The sequence below is a fragment of the Bos taurus genome, chromosome 28 (genome assembly GCF_002263795.3).
Source record: "Bos taurus isolate L1 Dominette 01449 registration number 42190680 breed Hereford chromosome 28, ARS-UCD2.0, whole genome shotgun sequence".
NCBI lineage: Eukaryota > Metazoa > Chordata > Mammalia > Artiodactyla > Bovidae > Bos > Bos taurus.
This window is the reverse complement of record NC_037355.1, coordinates 22,413,578-22,436,504: the sequence shown is the minus strand read 5'-3', so window position 1 is coordinate 22,436,504 and position 22,927 is coordinate 22,413,578. Positions and strand designations below refer to the sequence as shown.

General features: G+C 36.4%; 1 protein-coding gene across 5 annotated transcripts in view; it reads left to right on the top strand.

The window, feature by feature from the left end:
* The window catches only part of CTNNA3 (catenin alpha 3), a 1,905,103-nt gene that overhangs the window by 1,743,288 nt on the left and 138,888 nt on the right, over positions 1-22,927 (top strand).

The window sequence follows — 22,927 nt, the reverse complement described above, 5'->3', positions numbered from 1 at the left end:
AATCCATGGGGTCGCAAAAAGTCAGACACGACTGAGCGAGCTTCACTTCACTTAATGCCTTCACTCTCAAGAACCTTCTCTGTGTATTATACTAGCTTTTTTTTACACACACACAAAAATGGTAAATCTAATTATGATTTATATTGAAGCTTTCTGAATGATTGATTTTCATAGCTATATACGGAGATATCAACCAGATATATTTGAAATTACAAAGACTTAATGATGTGCACGAAGGAATTGTTCGTTGTGTGTGTATTCTAGAAATAATGAACATGTTTCTTATTGTTACTGTTGTTCAGTTGCTAAGTCGTGTCTGACTTTTTGCAACCTCATGGACTACAGCATGTCAGGCTTGCCTGTCCCTCACCATCTCCCAAAGTTTGTTCAAACTCATGTCTGTTGAGTCAGTGATGCCATCTAACCATTTCATCTTCTGTTGCCCCCTTCGCTTCCTGTCTTCAGTCTTTCCCAGCATCAGGGTATTTTCCAATGGGTCAGGTCTTTGCATCAGGTGGCCAAAGTTTTGGAGCTTGAGGTTCAAAAGCTACTGGAAAAACCATAGCTTTCATTGTATGGACATTTGTTGGCAATGTGATATCTCTTATTTTTAATATTTTGTCTAGATTTATCATAGTTTTTCTTCCAAGGAGCAAGCATCGTTTTATTTCATGGTCGCAGTCACCGTGTGCAGTGATTTTGGAGCCCAAGAAAATAAAATCTATTAATGCTTCTACTTTTTCCCCATCTATTGGCCATGAAGTGATGTGACCAGATGCCATGATTTTAGTTTTGTGAATGTTGAGTTAAAGCCAGCTTTTTCACTCCCTTCTTTCACCCTCATCAAGAGGGTCTTTAGTTCCTCCTTACTTTCTGTCGTTGGAGTGGTGTCATGTGCCTATCTGAGGTTGTTCATATTTCTCCCAGCAATCTTGATTCCAGCTTGTGATTCATCTAGCCTGGCTTTTTGCATGATGTATTCTGCATATAAGTTAAATAAGCAGGGTGACTGTAACTTCAAAATATTATTTTATAGAACTAGCCAAAGAACTGTAATGTATAGAGTGCTTGCCTTACCAGTTACTAAATGAACAAAACTAGAAGAATTAAAATAATTTAGTCTTGATGTAATTATAAAAGCCACAGAATAGAATATTCTGAAGCAGATCTAGTATACTTATAAAACCATTTATATTGTGTACATTAAACATAAAAATAACTTTTAGATGGAGTAATGACATAAATGTAATTTAAAAATAATAATAAATGGAAAATATTCATGAATATTTCACTCATGTTAAGCCTGAGAAAAGTTTTCTAAGCATTATGCACAAAGACCTCATAAAAATGGATCATGAAATTGAATATCATGGAAGGCTCTAAGTATCAATAGAATGTCCTAAACCATGCTGAAATATAAATAAAGAATCGAATAAACATCTGTAACAGAAAATAACAAAATTTTGATGTTATTTATATATGATGAATTCTTACATATATTAAAAAATTTTAAATGTCCTAGTAGAAGAATGGACAATTCTTCTACTATATATATATATATATATGTATATATATGTCCATTATATATACATATATATATATATATATATATATGTGTGTGTGTATATATATGTCCATTACATATATATATATATGCAATGTAATACAGGGTGAACTCTGGGAGTTGGTGATGGACAGGGAGGCCTGGCGTGCTGCGATTCATGGGGTCGCAAAGAGTCGGACACGACTGAGCGACTGATCTGATCTGAATGTAATACATATACATACATACATGTAATGTAATGGACATATATATATATATATATATATATATCTATATATATATATAGAGAGAGACATCAATAGGAAATTACCTGGAGAAATGAAAGAGAATCACATTATATGTCAACCTTTCCCCTTCCCCACACCACCATCTTAATGTTATCCACTAAGGAAAGTATGTGTTCTTAATCACTCAGTTGTGTCCGACTCTTTGCAACCTCATGGACTATAGCATGCCAGGCACCTCTGTCCATGGCTATTCTCCAAGCAAAAACACTGGAGTGGGTTGCCATGCCCTCCTCCAGGGGATCTTTGCAACCCTGGGATCAAACCCAAGTCTACTGCATTGCAGGTAGATTCTTTACCTTCTGAGCCACCAGTGATGTCCTAGGATAGTATATACTTCACAGTAATGATTTAAAGATAGTGCTGTTGTCTAGGATCCCTGCCCAAAATGGAGAAGATTCAGATCAATGACAAAAAAAGCTACATAATGAGACATAGAAAATGAGCATACTTCTGGGTACATATGCAAAGGAAATGAAATACTTTTTTAGGAGATACTGTTGTTCCCATGTTCACTGTAGCATTCATTATTCACAATAGTCAAAAAATGGAAACAATCTTAGTGTCCATCAGTGAATGGATAGAGAAAACATGGTATATAAAAATAAATTTGTATACATTATACATTTAAATGGGAGAAGGCAATGGCACCCCACTCCAGTACTGTTGCCCGGAAAATCCCATGGATGGAGGAGCCTGGTAGGCTGCAGTCCATGGGGTCGCACAGAGTTGGACACGACTGAAGCGACATAGCAGCAGCAGCAGCAGCATACATTTAAATAAATGATATGTATGAATTCTTTCAGTTATAATAAAGGAAACCCTACCCCTGCCATTTGGGACACATGGATGACCCTGGGAGGCATTATGTTAAGTAAAATAAGTCACACAGTGAAAGATAAATACTATTATAATTTATAAATTTATATGTAGAATCTTAAAAAAAATAAGTCAGAGAGTGGAACGGTGGGGTCTGAGGAGTGGGAGAAATGGAGAGATGTTGGTCAATGATTACAAACTTTCAGTTATAAGATTAATGATTTCTGAAGATCTAATATATAGCATGTTGACCATAAATATTGATACAGAAATTTGCTGAGAGTAAATCTTAAGAGTTCTCATGCAAAAAAAAAAAAAAAATCATGTAAGGTAATGGATGTGCTAATTAAGTTAATTGTTGTAATCATTTCACAGAGTATAGATATATCAAACCATCACATTGTACACTATAAATGCATTTTTGTCAATTATGCTTTAATAAAGCTGAAAAAACAGCATCAGAACAATTTAGCTGACAGAAACCTCACATCTAAAAAACAAATACAAAACCCAAATAAAACTGCAACACAATACTGCAAACTAAAGTGAAATTCAAAAACTAAAGAGTTGGAGACGCATATTTTAAAACTTGGATTCATAAAATCAAAAACTAAGATAAATTTTAAAAGAGAAAAGGGAAATGAGAAATGCAATGAGTTAATAAGACTTAGGGAAGAAATTAAGGGATAAAAATGTCTAAAAGTTGAAAAATTTTAGTGCCCAAAGGAAAATAGATTCAAATAAAAATTCCATAAGGGGAAGACAAGAGGAGATTAACCAGAAGAATGACTATGAGATAAAGATTTTTAAGAAAAAAATGAAATACTCAGAGGAAGAAAAGCTTGAAATGGAGACAAGACTCCCTTTGAAGAATTAAGAAATAATACAACTAATATATAAAGTCTAAATCAAAAACATTTTCCATATATAATACCAAACTTAAATTTACATGTTGAAAGATACTACAGTATTCCTAGGAAACTTGATTCAAACAACATTAACACATACACACATATGTTTTCCTCATATATAAAAATACTAATATATTACAACTGACATGTACTATATTCTACATATCTGTGTGTGTGTGTGTGTGTGTGTAAAATAGGGAAATATCAAACTAAAACCCACTGAGTAATTTAAAAATTATGAAAAACAATCCTTACCTCCACAAAGGAGAGGCAGGTAAATACTTTGAACTTTATCTGATATCATTCCTTGTGATTATCTCTATGTCTCTAAGCAACATACTTTATGAGGTATGATTTATTGGCTTTTCCTGCAAAAGAGAATATATGGCATTTATATTACTTTTTCTTCCATGTTTTCCTACTTTTATGAGTTTATTATTTTATTGTTTATATTTATAGACCTTAATAACATTTCTTATCTATAAAACATATATTTTTATATGTATATTGGTTATATCTCAACTTCTCACTCTATATGATGAAGAAATATGCACTCTTATCCTTTCTTCTGCCTTTTATTGCTTCTGTCCTACATTTCATTTATAACCCAACTTCTTTCTACTATACTTCTTATATTAAGATAATTAATATAATATTTACATTTTTCTAAACAAATCACTCATGCTTTTTCTAATGTTTTATTCTGAAAGTAAAGATTAATAAATGCTTGTTATTATTCTGCTTATATAATTAACCTAGATAGGAAATATACATGAAAGAAACATATTTCTAGTAAAAATTAAATTTGAATTTAGGCATAAAGAGTTCACACATTTGTTTTCATTTTATTGGAATATATTTGCTTTACAATTTTTTTTTTCAGGCGTCGATATATATATTTTTTATTTTATTTTATTTTTAAACTTTACATAATTATATTAGTTTTGCCAAATATCAAAATGAATCCGCTACAGGTATACCTGTGTTCCTCATCCTGAACCCTCCTCCCTCCTCCCTCCCCATACCATCCCTCTGGGTTGTCCCAGTGCACTAGCCCCAAGCATCCAGTCTCGTGCATCGAACCTGGACTGGCATGTATGAAACGAGTTGCTTTACAATGTTGTGTTAGTATTTACTCTACAACAAAGTGAATCAGTCATGCTGCTGCTAAGTCGCTTCAGTCGTGTCAGACTCTGTGTGACCCCATAGACCGCAGCCCACCAGGCTCCCCCGTCCCTGGGATTCTCCAGGCAAGAATACTGGAATGGGTTGCCATTTCCTTCTCCAATGCATGAAAGTGAAAAGTGAAAGTGAAGTCGCTCAGTCATGTCCGACTCTTAGTGACCCCATGGACTGCGGCCCACCAGGGTCCTCCGCATATATTCCCCTCTTTTTTAGATTTCCTTACCATTTAGTTCATCACAGAGTATTGGGTAGAGCTCTCTGTGCTATATAGTAGGTTCTCATTAGTTATCTGTTTTATACATAGTAGTGTGTATATCAGAGAAGGCAATGGCACCCCACTCCAGTACCCTTGTCTGGAAAATCCCATGGACAGAGGAGCCTAGTAGGCTACAGTCCATGGGGTCGCTAAGAGTTAGACACGACTGAGCAATTTTACTTTCACTTTTCACTTTCATGCATTGGAGAAGGAAATGGCAACCCACTCCAGTATTCTTTCCTGGAGAATCCCAGGGATGGGGGAGCCTGATGGGCTGCCGTCTATGGGGTTGCACAGACTCGGACACGACTGCATTTACTTAAGCAGCAGCAGCAGCAGCATGTATATGTCAATCCCAGTTTCCTAATTCATTCCTACCCCCATCTTCCCTTAGTAACCATAAGTTTCCTCTCTACATCTGTGAATCTATTTCTGCTTTGCAAATAGTTCATCTCTACCATTTTTCTAGATGCCACATATAAGTGATATTATATGATATTTGTTTTTCTCTTTCAGGCTTAATTCACTCAGTAAGATGACTTCTGGGTCCACCCATGTCTCTGCAAATGGCAGTATTTCATTCCCTTTCATGGCTGAGTAATAGTCCATTGTATTATGTACCACATCTTTATCCATTCCTCTGTCCATGGACATTTAGGTGGCTTCCATGTCCTGGTTATTGTAAATAGTGCTGCAATGAACATCCGGGTGCATGCACCCTTTTGAATTATGGTTTTCTGTGATATATGCCTAGGAGTTGGGTTGCTGGGTCATTTGGTAGTTCTAGTTTTAGTTTTTTAAGGAACCTCCATACTATTCTCTATAGTGGTTATACCAATTTACATTCCCACCAACAGTATAGGAAGATTCTTTTCTCTCTGGCATTTATTGCTTGTAGATTTTTGGATAAAGGCCATTCTGACAAGTGGGAGGTGGTACCTCATCATAGTTTTGATTTACATTTCTCTAATTACTGATGTTGAGTATCTGTTTATGTGTCTCTTGGCCATCTGTATGTCTTCTTCAGAGAAATTTATATTTAAATTTTATGCCCAGTCTTTGATTCATTTTTTTTTCTTTTCTTTTGTTATTGAACTGCATGTAAGAGTGTTCATACATTTTACATGGGAAACAATACATCATGGAAAGAAACCTGAACTAAAAACTATTTTATATTAGCTTGATAAATGTGTCAATGAGAGTTCTCTAGTATAAAGAGTATGTATACAGGCAGAATCTAAAATTAGAATAAAAGCAACAAGGACAAATTCAAGAGATTAAAAAAAGCTTTTAAGAAGTGAGAAGAAGAAATAGAATCCCATAAAGACAAAGCACTCAAGGCATAATAAGAATTTTTGTTATATGCAAAGAAGGATTCTTGAATCATAGTTAAGTTTCAGTGAATGATCAATTAATTATTTTGCATGAAGGTGTCTTAATTAAAGTGAAGATTGAAAAGATAGTACAGTTTTGGCAATTCTAAATTTATGGTTACTTTTGTTTAAGTGGCTTCAATAAGTGGTGACAGAGAAAAAACCCTTCTTAATTCATTACAAGGTAGATGAGAAAAGAATAGTTAATAAAAGAAAGACAATCAAAGTAGTAAATTAAGAAGGCAGCTGATCAGCACATGATCTAGAGATTTCTAAATAACTTGAGTATATTCTAGATTGAAGGGAATGGGGAATTGGTTAGGGATAGAATGAAATTGTAAAAGATGAATAGCTATAGCCAAAGATGTAGCAAAGAGGGTAGAACATAAACACCGAGACAAAGGAAAAGAAATAAAAACAGATATAAGGGTTAATCTGCCTGAGTTTCCATGGCTGTTAGTTCTAGTCTTGGGATATCCATCAGAGAAGTTCTTGGCCATCTGTTTTAAAGACTTCTTATAACCTGTTTATCTATATCACAAGACTCTGTTACTTTCCAGTTTATAATTAGTGCTTATTGGATTACCTAGTTCATTTGTTTATATGTGCGCTGCCTCAATATCCCTAACAGAAATAAGAAATCTGACTTGTTTATTGTTTTATACCCAGAACTTATAACAGTCTAAATAGAATACATATATAATTGTATATGCCACAGTGAAAAGTATTGCATATGGATATACAATACATATATCCATATGCAGGATATCTAACCATTTAAATCAATTAATTTAAAAGAAAAAAACACAAGTTGAACTCAGAAGAAAGCAGGAATCAATATTACCCAAACAAAAAAATAATGGAGTAACATAAATTTAAGCTCTTGACACCACTCATTTTGTTTATTCCTTAACCTATACATAGATCATACGTGTTGAACGCAAAGATTTTAACTTTTTAAAATTTTGTTTAAAATTTTAACATCAGCAATTTTCAGAACACAACAGTACAATTATTTGTTTTAACTCTATATAGTTTACCAACATATATTATTAATTTCTGTGATTTTCATTGTATCTTGTATCTTTATCTTTCAGTTCATTTTTTTTAAATTTATTTTTTTATTGAAGGATGATTGCTTTACACAATTTTCTTGTTTTTTGTCAAACCTCAACATGAATCAGCCATAGGTATACATATATCCCCTCCCTTGTGAACTTCCCTCCCATCTCCCTTCCCATCCCACCCCTCTAGGTTGATACAGAACCCCTGTTTGAGTTTCCTGAGCCATACAGCAAATTCCTGTTGGATATCTATTCTACATATGGTCATGTAAGTTTTGGGCTTCCCTTGTGGCTCAGCTGGTAAAGAATCCGCTTGCAATTCAGGAAACCTATGTTCAATCTCTGGGTTGGGAAGGTCCCCTGGAGAAGGGAAAGGCTACCCACTCCAGTATTCTGGCCTGGAGAATGCCATGGACTGTATATTCCATGGGGTCGCAAAGAGTCGGACACGGCTGAGAGATTTTCACTTACTTATTTACAATGTAAGTTTCCATGTTATTCTTTCCATACATCTCACCCACTCCTCCCCTCCACTCTCCCCATGTCCACAAATCACTGCTCTGAGAGTCCTTTCCCTTGCTGGGAGTCACAGTCAACCTCACCTAGAATGCCCTCCAATACTGTGCTGATCTGTGGACTGGCTGTGGGGCAGCTCATATTCTAATCTGGTCCTACTCCTGTGTGTTCTTGGCTCCATACATTAAAGTAATTATATATATGTTCCTATTGCCATTTTCTTAATTGTTTGGGATTGATTTTGTAGATCTTTTTTCTTCTGTTGTATTTCTTGACTGTATAAGTCCCTTTAACATTCATTGTAAAGCTGGTTTGGTGGTACTGAATTCTCTTAACTTTTGCTTGTCTGTAAAGCTTTTTATTTCTCCATCAATTTTGAATGAGATCTTGCCGGGTACAGTAATCTTAGATGTAGATTTTCCCCTTTCAGTACTTTAAATATATCCTGTCATTTCCTTCAGGCCTGCAGAGTTTCTGCTGAAAGATTAGCTGTTAAGCATATGAGGTTTCCTTTGTGTATTGCTGTTGCTTCTCCCTTGCTGCTTTTAATATTCTTTCTTTGTGTTTAGTCTTTGTTAGTTTGATTAGTATGTGTCTTGGCATGTTTCTCCTTGGGTTTATCCTGTATCGGACTCTTTGTGCTTCTTGAACTTGATTAACTATTTCCTTTTCCATGTTGGAGAAATTTTCAACTATAATCTCTTCAAAAATTTTCTCATACCCTTTCTTTTCCTTTTCTTCTTCTGAGACCCCTATAATTTGAATGTTGCTACATTTGGTATTGTCCTAGAGGTTTCTGTGGAGAAGGCAATGGCACCCCGAGACTATCCTCAGTTCTTTTCATCCTTTTTACTTTATTCTGCTCTTCGTAAGTTATTTCCACCATTTTATCTTTCAGCTCATGGATTCGTTCTTCTGTTTCAGATATTCTGCTATTAATTCCTTCTAGAGTATTCTTAATTTCAGTAATTGTGTTGTTTGTGTCTGTATGTTTATTCTTTAATTATTTTAGGTTTTTGTTAATTGATTCTTGCATTTTCTCCATTTTGTTTTCAAGGTTTTTGATCATCTTTATTATCATTATTCTTAATTCTTTTTCAGGTAGGTTAGCTGTTTCCTCTTCATTTATTTGGACTTCTGTGTTTCTAGTTTTTTCCTTCATTTTTGTAGTATTTCCTGCCTTTTCTTTTCTTTTCTTTTTTTAACTTATTGTATTTGAGATCTCCTTTTCCTGGGTTTTGAGATTGAATTTTTTTCTTCCTTTTGGTTTCTGCCCTCCTAAGGTTGGTCCAGTGGTTTGTGTAAGTTTTGTATAGGGTGAAATTTGTGCTCAGTTTTTGTTTCTTTTTTGTTTGTTTTTCCTCTGATGGGCAAGGCTGAGTGAGGTGGTAATGCTCTCTGCTGATTATCGAGTTTGTATTTTTGTTTTCTTCCTTGTTTAGATGAAGTGTCCTGCACAGGGTGCTACTGGTGGTTAGCTGATGCTGGGTCTTGTATTCAAGTGGTTTCCTTTGTGTGAGTTCTCACTATTTGGTACTCCCTAGGGTTAGTTTTCTTATAGTCTAGGGTCTTGGAGTCAGTGGTCCCACTCCAAAGGCTCAGGGCTTAATCTCTGGTGAAGAATGAAGCTTCAACAAGTGGTTTGTTATGCAATTAAGTGATATTAAAACAAATATCCAAAAATGAGAAACCAAAGATCAAGCCCAAACGGCAGTTACAAAATCAGGTATGAGACAGAAATAGAGACACTAATGTATAGATCAGTCTTATGGACTCTGTGGGAGAGGGAGAGGGTAGGGAGATTTGGGAGAATGGCATTGAAACATGTATAATATCATGTATGAAACAAGTCGCCAGTCCAGGTTCGATGCACGATACTGGATGCTTGGGGCTGGTGCACTGGGACGACCCAGAGGGAGGGTATGGGGAGGGAGGAGGGAGGAAGGTTCAGGATGGGGAGCACGGGTATACCTGTGGCAGATTCATTTCGCTGTTTGGCAAAACTAATACAATATTGTAAAGTTTAAAAATAAAAAATTAAAAAAAATAAAATAATGGGATATACTCATGTACATATACACTCATTAGCAAAGTCAAAACAGTCCAACAAAAACAAAGTACAATAGATTGACCCAGCAAAGAAAGAAAATGAAAAATTATATTTAGCAGTTAAGAACAAAACTTCAGTCCTGGGTGTTCATTGGAAGGACTGATGCTGAGGCTGAAACTCCAATACTTTGGCAACCTCATGCGAAGACTTGACTCATTGGAAAAGACCCTGATGCTGGGAGGGATTGGGAGCAGGAAGAGAAGGGGACAACAGAGGATGAGATGACTGGATGGCACCACTGACTCAATGGACATGAGTTTGGGTGAACTCTGGGAGTTGGTGATGGACAGGGAAACCTTGCGTGCTGTGATTCATGGGGTCGCAAAGAGTCGGACACTGAGCAACTGAACTGAGCAGAAGAACAAAACTAACTAAAGCACAAACTGGGAAACAAAACTAAAGAAAGGTGCCTAGTGGCGAATAAAGCAATGAAAACAAAACCAACAAATACATTGAGAAGAAAGGAAAGAAAAAAGAATAGACATGTAAAGTTAAATAGAGGTAGATAAGAAGATTTATATACATTAAAGATTAATTGCAAGGGGAAAAGAACAGTAGAAAGGAAAACAAAGGAAAAAATGTAGAAAATATATAATAGATTTTAAAAAATTGAAACTTAAGATTATAAAATGAGAGAAAAAACAGAAGAAGAAAAAAAAAAGATAAAAAAATAAAATAAAAAAGGAAAACTCCACAGAGGTGCGAAAGCCCAGTGGGTATGCAGAGGTTTATAACAACAATAAAAAAATGTGATTGAATATAGACATATATTTATATACCCATAAGCAAAATCAAAACAATCCAACAAAAATAAAGTACAGTAGATCCACCTGGTGAAAAAAGGAAACCAAAAATTATATCTACCAGAGCAAAACTAACTAAAAGCACAAACGTAGAAAACAAAACTAAAGCAAAGTGACAATTGGGTAATCAAGCAATGAAAATAAAACTAATAAATATGTTGAGAGGAAAGGAAAGAAAGAAAAGAAGGAATAGTAATGCAAAGTTAAATAGAGATAGATTAAGAACATTTATATATATATATATTAAAGATTAAATGCAAGGGGAAAAGTACAGTAGGAAAAGCAAACAAAGGAATAAATGTAGAAAAAATAATAGGTTTTAAAATTTTTTAATTAAAATTAAAAAAGAGAAAATAAAAAAGAAAAAGAAAAAGGAAAACTCTCCAGAACCACAAAAGCCCAACATAGAGGTAGAGGTTATAACAACAATAAAAAATGTGACTGAGAAAAAAAAAGAAAAAAGCTCAAAAGCTTAATTAGATTTCACAGTGACAATAAAAAGACAACTACAGCAGGGCGGGGTGGGGGGGGGGAAGTCAAAAAGAATCTACAGAACAAGTCAAAACATAAGAATAATAAACGTTTTTCTTGAGTCACTGTTGTCAGAGTCCTTTCCCTTGCTGTGAGTCAGTCTACCTCACCTCCCTAGGATGCCCTCCAACACTGTGCTGATTTTTGGACCTGCTGTGGGGGCAGCTCAGATTCTGATCTGGTCCTACTCCGATGTGTTCTTGCCTCCAATGTCCAAAGCTATCAGAACCAGCGTTTCTGCGTTTTCTTTTGTGGGAGCTCTCAGTGACCTTTTATATATTCCATAGACACAGAGTCTGCCTAGTTGATTGTGTGGATTTAATCTGCATCTTGTACAGCTAGTGGGGAGGTTTTGGGTCTTCTTCCTTAGTCACACTGCCCCTGGGTTTCAATTGTGATTTTATTTCCACCTCTACATGTGGGTCATCCACTGGGGTTTGCTCCTGAGGCTGGCATGGAGGACTTGGGTTTGCCCCTGTAGGGCCAGGTGTGGAGGTGGTATAGCTGCTTGGGTTTCAGGGGTTCTGGCAGCACCAGGTACTCAGGGAAGTTGGCAGCTAGGGTAGCAGGATATGTAGTGCTCTAGAAGGATATAGCAACCAGTATTGGCCAATACACTCCAGTATTCTTGCCTAAAGAACTCCCCTCCTTGATAGAGAGGCCTGGTAGGTCATAGGCTACAGGGTCACAAAGTGTCGAACACTACTGAAGTGACCGTATGTGCACAGACCCAAGAGGTTTTTTTTTTTTTTTTCCCTGTGGCAGTTCTGACCCAGTGAGAGTTGAGTGTGAAGGTGGTGCAGCAGCTTGACTTGCAGAGACCCTGGTGGCGACAAGTGTGCAGGGACATGCACTGCCTCCGCCACAGGAGTTATTGCCCTATCAGAGGCTTTTGTCAAGCCTCTTGTAACTGGCGAGTAGAAGGCCTGTTTGGCCAGTCTTTCTCCATAGCTCCACCCATTCAGGCACTTAGAGGGCCCCTTGCCTGGGGTCCTTCTCTGTTCCGTGTGTCAGGCACATAGAGGGGCCTCCTTGGATGGAGTCCTACTCTGTAGATTGGTGGATCAAGCACTTAAAGGGGCACCCTGGGTGGGGTCCTACTCTGCAGTTCAGTGCATCAGGCATTTCATGGGCCAGCCTCTCTATTTTTCAGCTGATAATGCTGGCAAGTCCGGGAAGAGAGGCTATGGTGATGGCCCCACCCCCTACATATGACTCAGCAGTATCGCCTTACTTCCATGGCTGTCCAGTTTTCCTCCACAGCATTTTTTACCACAATTTTCTCCCTCACATCCCCTCCATCCGTCTCTCCACAGTCAACAGCAGCACTTGCCCTGGGATTGTTCCACAATCCCTAAACTCTAGCTCCCAGCTACTATTTTCCAGGAGACTTGCATCCCTGTCGGGGGTATGTATAGCTGCAGCAAGGATTGTCTGATTCTCATTCCATTTAGGCTGCCACAGATCAGCTGTTTCACTCTCAGCCTTAAATGTTTCTCCTCTGACTCAGACAACTGTCCCGGTGTGGGGATCAGACCCCTGCTTCAGTTTCCCCACCCGCCGAGGGTAGGTCCAGTCCTACTAACACTCCTGTTTTTTCCCTCTAGTTCCTTCATCCTAGCGAGTTTTGCATGAGTCTACATATTCTTTTCCACTCATCAGGTACTCCTGTCCACGTTCAGCTGGCGTTCTGCATGCACTTATTTGTCTGAAGGTATATTCCTGATGTATCCATGGAGAGAGATGAACTCCACTTCCACCTACTCTTCCGCCATCTTGTTCTCTCAGATTGTAACTCTAATGCCCGTTTGGCATTAAGAGGAGACAGACAGAGGAGCTACAGATGAGATACTTGGAAAAGCCTAGAGCTTTGACTCTAAAAGGGAAACTAGGAATATTTCCATGCAGCAGCTTGAGGGAGCATCAGAGAAAATGATTTTCCTTGGAGTCTTGGGTCAAATAAAGCTCTTTAAGGGATAGTGATGTCGTCTATAACCTATTAAACTGATGAATTTCAAGTTGCATATCCAAAAAATGCTACCATTAAAAAAGAATTTAGATACAAGAAGCAATGGTGAGCAAAGAAATCAGAAAACATGTTGGTATATTCAAATAAGCTTTGGCAGAACAAGACAATAAAATAAACTATTTGAAATAGCAGCATTACACAGGGAACATGTAAGTGTTTGAGATGAAATTTAAAATGGTCTCTCTTTGTACTCAAGGAGAATTTAGAAGTGTTAATAGTATGCTTTGCTACATGAAGAATGCATATAGTGCCTTTTAAAACTTCTAAGGGATCTCTAAAATAAAATTTTCATATTAGTAGATTAAATTAATGTGAAGAGCTAGAATTTAGAAAATGAGGAAAATGTGGTATGAATATAAAAATACAATCATTTTGTAAAATATGCTAGGTATATCATTATTTCTAATATGTAAATGTAGCAAGCTTACTTTAAAAAATATAATACTAGTATAAGTATAAAGAGATAAAAGAAAATTTATCATTTAACAGAGGCATGTAAGAATCCTTTTTCTAGGAATCCTGGGCAAGAGGAGGAAATATCTCTTTCTAAAAGAGGAAAGAGATGTATGAATAAGTAGAGGGAATATGAGTAAGTAAATCCTGATGACTTCTATTTGCTGAGTGATGTGGAATATGTGGAGCCTTGAAAATATAAAAGTGGAGTGAGAGTTTGAGTAGAAAAACAGAACAAAATCTGGGAATTTAAAAAGTAGTCAATCTGAAAGATATTCAGTAAGTCATTTACTTACGATCTGTCACACAATTTAAGACCTAATACATTTATTAGTAGAATGAATAGATTCTCTCCACCTGTTCTGTGAGAACTAGTGAATTAGATTTACCTACAGTCCTAGGATGTAAAAGAATTTTCAGTAGAATTCCAGGGACTGAGAGAAGTGAAACTACTAGAAAGAATATATTGAAATTACTGACTGGCCCAGACTAGGACAGAAGGAAATAAGGTTGGGAACTAGAACAAGAGGTGGGAAGGGAAGGATATGTCACCAACCGTTGATCAAGATACAGTGCAGTTCTTCCTGCTCTACATCTGTTTCCCTCTCAGAGGCATAATGTCTTACTGCTGACGTATTTTGAATCGAGTTGCAAAAGGACGCTAAAATATGACTGTGGAGAGGATGATCAGAGGCTTGGAGGGTGTCACATTCGGTACCTAAGGTGTTAGAAGGAGATTCACAGCTCCACAGGGTGGTAACTCATTGGGAAGTAGACCCATTTCATGTTTTGCCACAGCTAAACCATCCAACATTCTCAGAATCGATAGGTGTCACCATAGAACAGGAATATTGTGTGTTCAAGTTGTAGTAAAGGTAGGGTAGGAAAGCTGAGTTTCAAATTCTGACAGTCTTTTACACCTGAACTGCATCTACATTCAGTTTAATTTCAGTTCATACAAACTGTGATAAACCTCCAATTGTTTTAAAATGGAGGAAACCTTGCTCTTATTTACACTTCCAATTCAGCTTTACAAGTTTTTCTCAGACACTACAGTGTTTTACTGAGGGTAAAGTTTAGCAGTTTTATATATAGATTATTCCTTAGTTCCACCCACATCACACTTATTTCATTGCAGGGCTTTTAGCGTGTTTGTAGTGGGACCTCTGAGAATGGATGCCATAGCTTCCAGTACAGTATTTATCAGCAAATAGTCAATCATTTGGTAGGAGTACACCCTCACCCTCACATATAGATTTTAAATAGCTGTATATTTTGTAAATAATAAGAAAAATAATAAATTATATTTTCTAAAATACCACTAAATGCTCTATTTTCTCATTTTCTTTAACTGCTGCTGCTGCTAAGTCACTTCAGTCGTGTACGACTCTGTGTGACCCCATAGATGGCAGCTCACCAGGCTCTCCTGCCCCTGGGATTCTCTAGGCAAGAACACTGGAGTGGGTTGCCATTTCCTTCTCCAATGCATGAAAGTGAAAAGTGAAAATGAAGTCGCTCAGTCGTGTCCGACTCTTAGCGACCCCATGGACTGCAGCCTACCAGACTCCTCCATCCATGGGATTTTCCAGGCAAGAGTACTGGAGTGGGGTGCCATTGCCTTCTCCGTTTCTTTAACTATGATTTTATTATTAATAAAAGGCATAATAGTAAACATTGAATGTTTACTACATTCTGCACTATGATGAATATATGTTTTCTCATTTTTATATTCAGAACAGTTTGATTGATTATTATATTCTCTAATTTATTGTTAAAGAACCTGAGATTCATAAAGGTCAGGGAAACTGCTCAAGGACACACGAATGAATTTGAATTATATTTGGTCTACTTTCAGAATCTGGATACCTTATCAGTGTGATACAAGTTTTTACCCTTGTGCTAAACACAGGAGTAAAACCAGTTCTTTCTGTAAGGAGAAACAAAGCTGACACGTTAAAAATAACAATAATTGTGTAATGTATGCTTCTGGCTGTAAACATGTTAGGATTTCAGAAGAAAGGGATTAGCAGTGGAGATTAGCAATAAGCAGAAAATGAAAACCTGAATAGGTGAAGTTTATATTAGACTTTGCCATATGAGGATTGGATTATAGGGTGAGATAACATAAGAAATAAAACCCACAGGGTGGAGGCTGTGACATAGAAATGAGACAGATCCATTTGGGGGCTCTCAGAAAACTGTATAATAAAGGAAGAAGAGGAACATGAAGAAAGTGATAGATTATAAAACATGTTAGAAAACGGATAGGAGTTTTTTGTTTGTTTGTTTTTGTAATGAGGCAGAAAATAGGGAGCTAGTTAAGAATTATGATGGTGGCATGATGGAAAGAAAATGTAAGTATGGTGTGTGATAAGACTGACGGACACTTTTGGATGGCACTGCCAAAAGAGACTCAACTCCTTGGGAGTTTAGCCACAGTTAAGAGACCCAAATAATTAGACAGACTTTGGCAGTTCTGTGTGTGTCCTTAGTCGCTCAGTTGTGTCCAACTCTTTGTGACCTTACGGACTGTATCCTGCCAGGCTCCTCTGTCCTTGGGGAGTCTCCAGGCAAGAATACTGGAGTGGGTTGCCATTCCCTTCTCCAGGGGATCTTCCCAACCCAGGGATCAAACTCTGGTCTCCTGCATTACAGGCGGATTCTTTACCATCTGAGCCACCAAGGAAGTCTTAGGCTGTTCTGATAGAGGCTAAAAGAATCTTGATAAATTCCTAGATAGTACTGTACCTGGGACTGGAAAGATTACTTCTGTAAAACTTGGCATAACCACTTCTGAGCCTTGACATAAGCCCCTTGGCACACGTTTAGTACTTCTTCCAGCTAAAAGGGGAGACACAAAGCAGGTTTTACACTGGTTCTTCATGTATTTCTGTCACTACCACAGTGATACACTCATTCCAGGGCAGAAAAGTCAGGCTTTAGTGTTTTAAACATAGGAAGGACCATCAACACAGTCATATAAGCTGTGTTACATTACTACACTGAGCCTGTGGAACCTTCCAACAATTCAACATTCCTTTTCTTCAGCCTCTGGGACTTTCTAGAATCAGACTTAAGGCTTGCTAGAGGAAAGCAAGCCTTTCTCTCTTCCACTGATTCATTTCTCAGGGAAGCATCTTCCAAATTCCTGCTTGAAATGTAAATATTCTGGAAACAGTGACATGGCGGGGGCAGGGGGGTGGATTGGCTAGTAGTCTCTACATTTAGTATTAAGTATTCACATGATCCTGGTGGTTCAGATCGTAATGAATCCACCTGCAATGCAGGAGACCTGGGTTCAGTCCCAGGTCAGGAAGATCCCCTGGAGAAGGGAATGGCAACCCACTCCAGTATTCTTGCCTGGAGAATTCCATGGACAAAGGAGCCTGCTGGGCTACAGTCTATGGGGTCGCAGAGAGCTGGATAGGACTGAGTGACTAAGCAAGCACACACACTCACATATTCACTTAATACCCTTGTTGTCATAAAAAGTGTTATATCCTTTAAATAAGTTTAAAATTCTCTGATGCCAAGACTATTTTATTCTCCTCTGAGAATTATCTCCAGACTTATCCTGGGATGAGAAAGAGGCAGATTTCAATGGTGTAGAACAGGGGAGGAAATCAAACTGCTTCTGTCAGTCTCTCCTTTCTTCCCAAATTTCATAAATGATCTTTCTGCTTAAATTAGTTCCTTAGTTTTCCCACTGATGACCTGGGCTCTGACTTTCTCAGGTTGACTATATTATTTCCCACTTGCCATCTGCTTCCAAGTTTCCTAATATTTCTTGCTGTTGCCTCTTCTCTCATTTTGTCCTCTCCATCCTAATGGCTTTAGGTTTTTTAGAAGAAGAAGAAAATAAACAAATAGTAACTAAAACCCAGCTCATCTATAGTTTCAGTGGTGTTTGGAAAAGCAAAAGAATTGTACATGTGTGACAATTTACTGTCTTAAACTGAAAACCCACTAGAATTTACTATGGTTGTGAAATGTTTCTCTTCATAATATTTAGATGTTAGACTATTTAATGTTCTATTCATGAATTATGCCTTTTCTCACCTCAGGTAAATTCTATCTAAGCAGTATCTTGATTGAAATTTCATGGTTTATATAACACTTGATAACATGTAATTCTTTTCCTTCATCTAAATAGGGAACAAGCTCTAAGTAAAACTTTCTAGATAATTATATCTTTTATGGTCACTTAAGATGAATTTTAAAAACTTGTTGAACATGTGTGGGAAAAAGACAAAAATGATAACTCTTCCAGAAATAAGAAGTATAAAACATACTTATCATTGTCAAAAAATAATGATTTGTGTGTACCAACACTAATATTACTATTAATACAGTTAAAAATAGAAAAATTTATCAAGTATATTCAAAAATATACCAGAATGATTTACCTATCCTCATGAAACTTTATATTTTAAGATGCAATGCAGTGTCAACTTTCACATGAAAAAATGATGTACTAAATTGTAGGCTTTTCTATAATTTTTTTTGTTGTTGTTCATTTACTGAACATCTATAAAATATCAGGCACTGTGCTTGGTATGAAGGATATATTGATACCATCAATACCTACAGTAGAGAATTCTGAACTAGGCTAACATAAGATAAAACTGAAGAAGAGATGAGGAGAACAGGAAGATGGGCAGCAGTGCAGAGAGCTAAAAGAAAAAGATCTGAAGGACTGATTTAATAAAGTAGGAGTGGATATGGTGACAGCATAAATTCAGCTCTGAGAAAAACTGAAGAAGCTTGCTAAGAGTCAAGATATAAATAGAAAAAGGGCTGGAACTGGATTATCCCATATAGTTAATGCAACAATAAGCAGTTCTAGTTTTATATGTCTACACTGTCCCTAAGTATGTTCTCAAAATCGTGAACAATTTGGCAAGCTAAACTGACTTGTCTGCAAATAGGCCAGTTTTCTCAGATATTTTATAATTTTAACCATTTTAATCATGGCCTGCTACACTCAATAATTATCCTAACTATACTTCAGTAATATTTAAAGAAAAGAGAAAATACAGAGATTGAATTTTAAAAGAAGTTAATCTAAAATATAGAGGAATGTGTGGGTGTAAAGGAGTTTGCAGTAAAGCACTGAGCTATCAGCTTTCCTTATATCCAGGATATCCTATGTAATGCCTGGACAATGGGAGGATGTGCTTTAAAGGCTGCCCAAGTGAAGGAAAAAGAGAAGAGCACTCATAAATGCTCAGAAATCATGTTGCACTCCTCTGTAGAAAGGGTGTCTCTGGATAAGGCAGCTATAGTGTGATGGCACATGAGGAACTAGATTCAGAAGTGGGAGTACATTTGTTCTCATTCTGTGGGTACTTCCCACTGGACACAGCTGGTATTTAAGAAACCTTTTTGCCCCACCTTCCTTTTTCAATGTGGAGCTTCCCTGGTGGCTGAGATGGTAAAGAATCTGCCTGCAATGTGGGAGACCAGGTTTCGATCCCTGGGTTGGGAGGGTATGGCAACCCACTGAAGTATTGTTGCCTGGAGAATACCATGGACAGAGGAGCCTGGTGGTCTACAGTCCATGGGGTTGCAAAGAGTCAGACATGACTGAGTAACTAACACTTTCTTTTCACTTTCAAGATACAATCCTAAGAGTTGAAATAGTAAATGAGCAGAAGGAAGGGTAGAAACTCAACTTTCATCTATTCAGCTAGAACTTGAGACTTAAAGTCTTTTTGGAAGCATAGTTGAAATGTATGAAATTCATTTATTCTATGCTTCAGCATCTTTTTGTTTGTTAAATACAAAATCTCTTTGCAAGTGCCTTGTCTTGCTTTCTGAGGTGAAGTTTTCATATTCTAACACAATGTGTTAATGATAGCAATCTAAATGTTTAGCCCACACAGAAATGGTAATGTGAAACATTGGTGAGATTTATGTTTCTTCTTTCTAAAGGCAGTCTGATGATTTAAACTATAAGAGCAGCAAAAGGTAATTTTTGTTTTACTTGATAGGATTACTTAATTCTCTTTCTCTTATGTATTAAAATACACATAAATATATAGCACATAATTGAAAATATAAATTATGAGATTCATAGATCATTTAAGATTTTGAGAAAGCACTTCTGGCTTTTCAACCTATAACTTTAAGAAAACATTTGTTTTATATCTGAAATAAAATATCAGGGAGAAAGAGTTATTTTTCTGTGCTTTAAAATGATGGTTCTTTTTTTTCTCTCTTGGACATTGTGTTAGGGTAATTCTAGGGTGTTATTATTGCCTTTTGTAAGAATATGCTCCCTTTAAGTAATCGGTTTATTTTACTTTGTGGAGCCTTGAATCACTGGAAACATTTTTCAGTAATGCCAATGAGAAATACTTTAACATAAAGGAGAATAATGCTGTCAGTTATTTTTACATGATAAAATCTGCATGCATCCTAATATTATAAGTAATGTGCAAAAATTCAGCTTATATTACATCTTAGTAACTGTCTATTATTAATAAAATTAGAGTGAGGGGGCACTTTTACCTGAAATCTGATATTTCAATGTATGGCTGTATGGAATTTATCAGAGAATTTGGTGAACTGACTACGCCAGTTTCCGGGTGGCCAAATAGTTCTATATTGTATGAATCTGCAGAGATTTCAGGAGAATAGAATTAAATTATGAATGGTTTTAGAACACTGGAGCCTAAACTGTTAGAAATATGGGAGTAAACAAAGACCATCCAAAGGAAAACATACAGAAACCATGCAGAGCTCACCATAGCAAAATCAGTTCCATTGCTTGCTTTTGGCAGAGACAAAAAGACAGTCATGGAACAGGGAAAGCTTTAAAGTGAAAAAAAAAAAAAAAAAAAGGGAAGATTTCTAGTATCTCTAATTGGAGATTACTTACACAGGGAGGAAGCAGGGCATCTTATGGAATTGGTTTGGGTAGCACATTTTGCTTTCTCTGATGGTTACTGACTTGAAAGCAGGGGCAAATAGGTGTTGGCTGGTAGTTGTCGCTCAAGTCTTGGACATTCTGGACCAATTGCTACAGAGATTGTGGCTTTATTTCTTGATGTTGTTGCTGCAGAAGTTGTGAATCAAAGCTCTATTGTCATGTTTAGTTTGATCATTGTCCTTTTGTCTATTTAGCCTCTCAGAAATTTAACCGATAATCATTTATTGAAGATTGTGATGTATAGGTAATTATATAAGCGATACTAAATTAATTTTATATTTAAAAACAATATTTCATAGAAAAAGAGCAGTCTGTGATCATCTGTATTCTAAATGGATGATCCAATGAGTTTAAAAGTAACTGGTTAAAAGAAAAGGAAAAGGAAAAGCACTGATATATTCCAGTAGATGTAGCTTCATAAATATAACTAATTTTATCAGTCTTATTCCTGCTATGTTTCATGAACCCTTAATTAGTGGAGTTTGGAGTTAATTTTCTCTTCTACAGTACTTTGACGAGTCTAGGCTACAAATAGGCTATTTTTTCACTGCCGATAACTTAAATTCTGACTCCTATGTCTAACTCTCTCACTCCTAAAAGTTATCATGCCTTATCCTCAGCCTCATCATATTCTCTTGCCTCAGATCCTTTCATTCCATCCACTTCTAGTCATTTTATTTTCTCTTTCTTTGCTTAAACAGCCTAGTCCACTTGGCCTCCTGTAACAACCACTCTCTTGATCTCTTTGTCTCCAGTGACCACATGGCACACAAAATCTCAACCCTGCTTCAATCCAAGCACTGCCTCCTTCTGTCCTTTGCTTGGTCTGCAGATTGTGAATTTCACCCATTCTTTCCATATGATCAGGGATGTGTTTGTACCAGGAGTTGTTAGAGAAAGAGGGAGCCTCAGAGAGACACTAAATTCTTACTACTCTGGTATTTAGTTGCTTGTCATTTTTAATTTGGGACCAATTCTTACCTTCTGTAAGAATTTAGGTTCTGTTGAGCACTCTACCTTGATTATAGGCAATTTCTTCTATTTGTGCCATCCTTCACTTAAACATAGTCTTTGTTATTTACATTTTGTGACCTTATTCCCTGATTGTGGGTGAGAATTGATCTCAGTGCTTTCACTTTGGTGGTCACAGACTCATTAGCCAGGTCCTTTCTGCTTTATCTTGAAAAAAAATTGCACTGGTCAATAGTATACAACTATATTATCATGACACTTAAAATGTAAGCCTGCCTTCCTTTGCTCTTATAATGTCTGAGTGATTGTTTAGTAATTTTATTTCTCCATGGAAGCTTACTCTCTGCTTTCAAGGTTTTATGTGTATTTTGTTAGACTCTATTTTTACTATAAACATAGGAATTATTTTACAAATATTCATGGACTTTTGTTGGATTAAATTTTTTGTCTGTTTAAAGTAACAACAAAGAGCAAGAGAAAATAAAGAACATCATAATTCCATTATTATTGAGATCAAAACACCCAGAGTTTTAAGTTAGGTACTCTTGGGAATTAAATATTTTAAGAGGTACTGTACTTCAGGTTTTCCTTAGGAAAGCACCTCTTCCCCCTCAAATTGCATCAGTATTTGCAGACAATATTTCCTTATGTCTTATAGGAAAAAAATTTAAAACTTTTGGAAGGGTTTCCATTATATTTCTGATCTGACCGAATTTATAGTATGTGGGAAAGTAGAAATAAAAATGAAAGAAAATGATCTGTAGAAATATAAACATTAAACATACTATTTTTTCCCTTTGAATGTTGTTGAAAGCATTTTGTTGTGATTGTTTATCATAATTTCCCCACATATGTAAAGAAAATATTCACAGTTGTCATATGAATAATTTATCTTAATTATTTGGGACCTACAATATGGTTTTAAAATTTGTCAACATATATAACTTTGGGGAAAAAAGCTGAGTTATATTTAATGGAAATTTTCACTTTTACTTAAACAGATATTAACTACCTAAGGAGTTATTTTTCAAGTAAATAAAGGAAGAACAAAATGTAGTGATATAAAGTCCGCAAAGATACCAAGGGAAGTCAAAGATTCATTGAACTATTTGTTCATTCATGT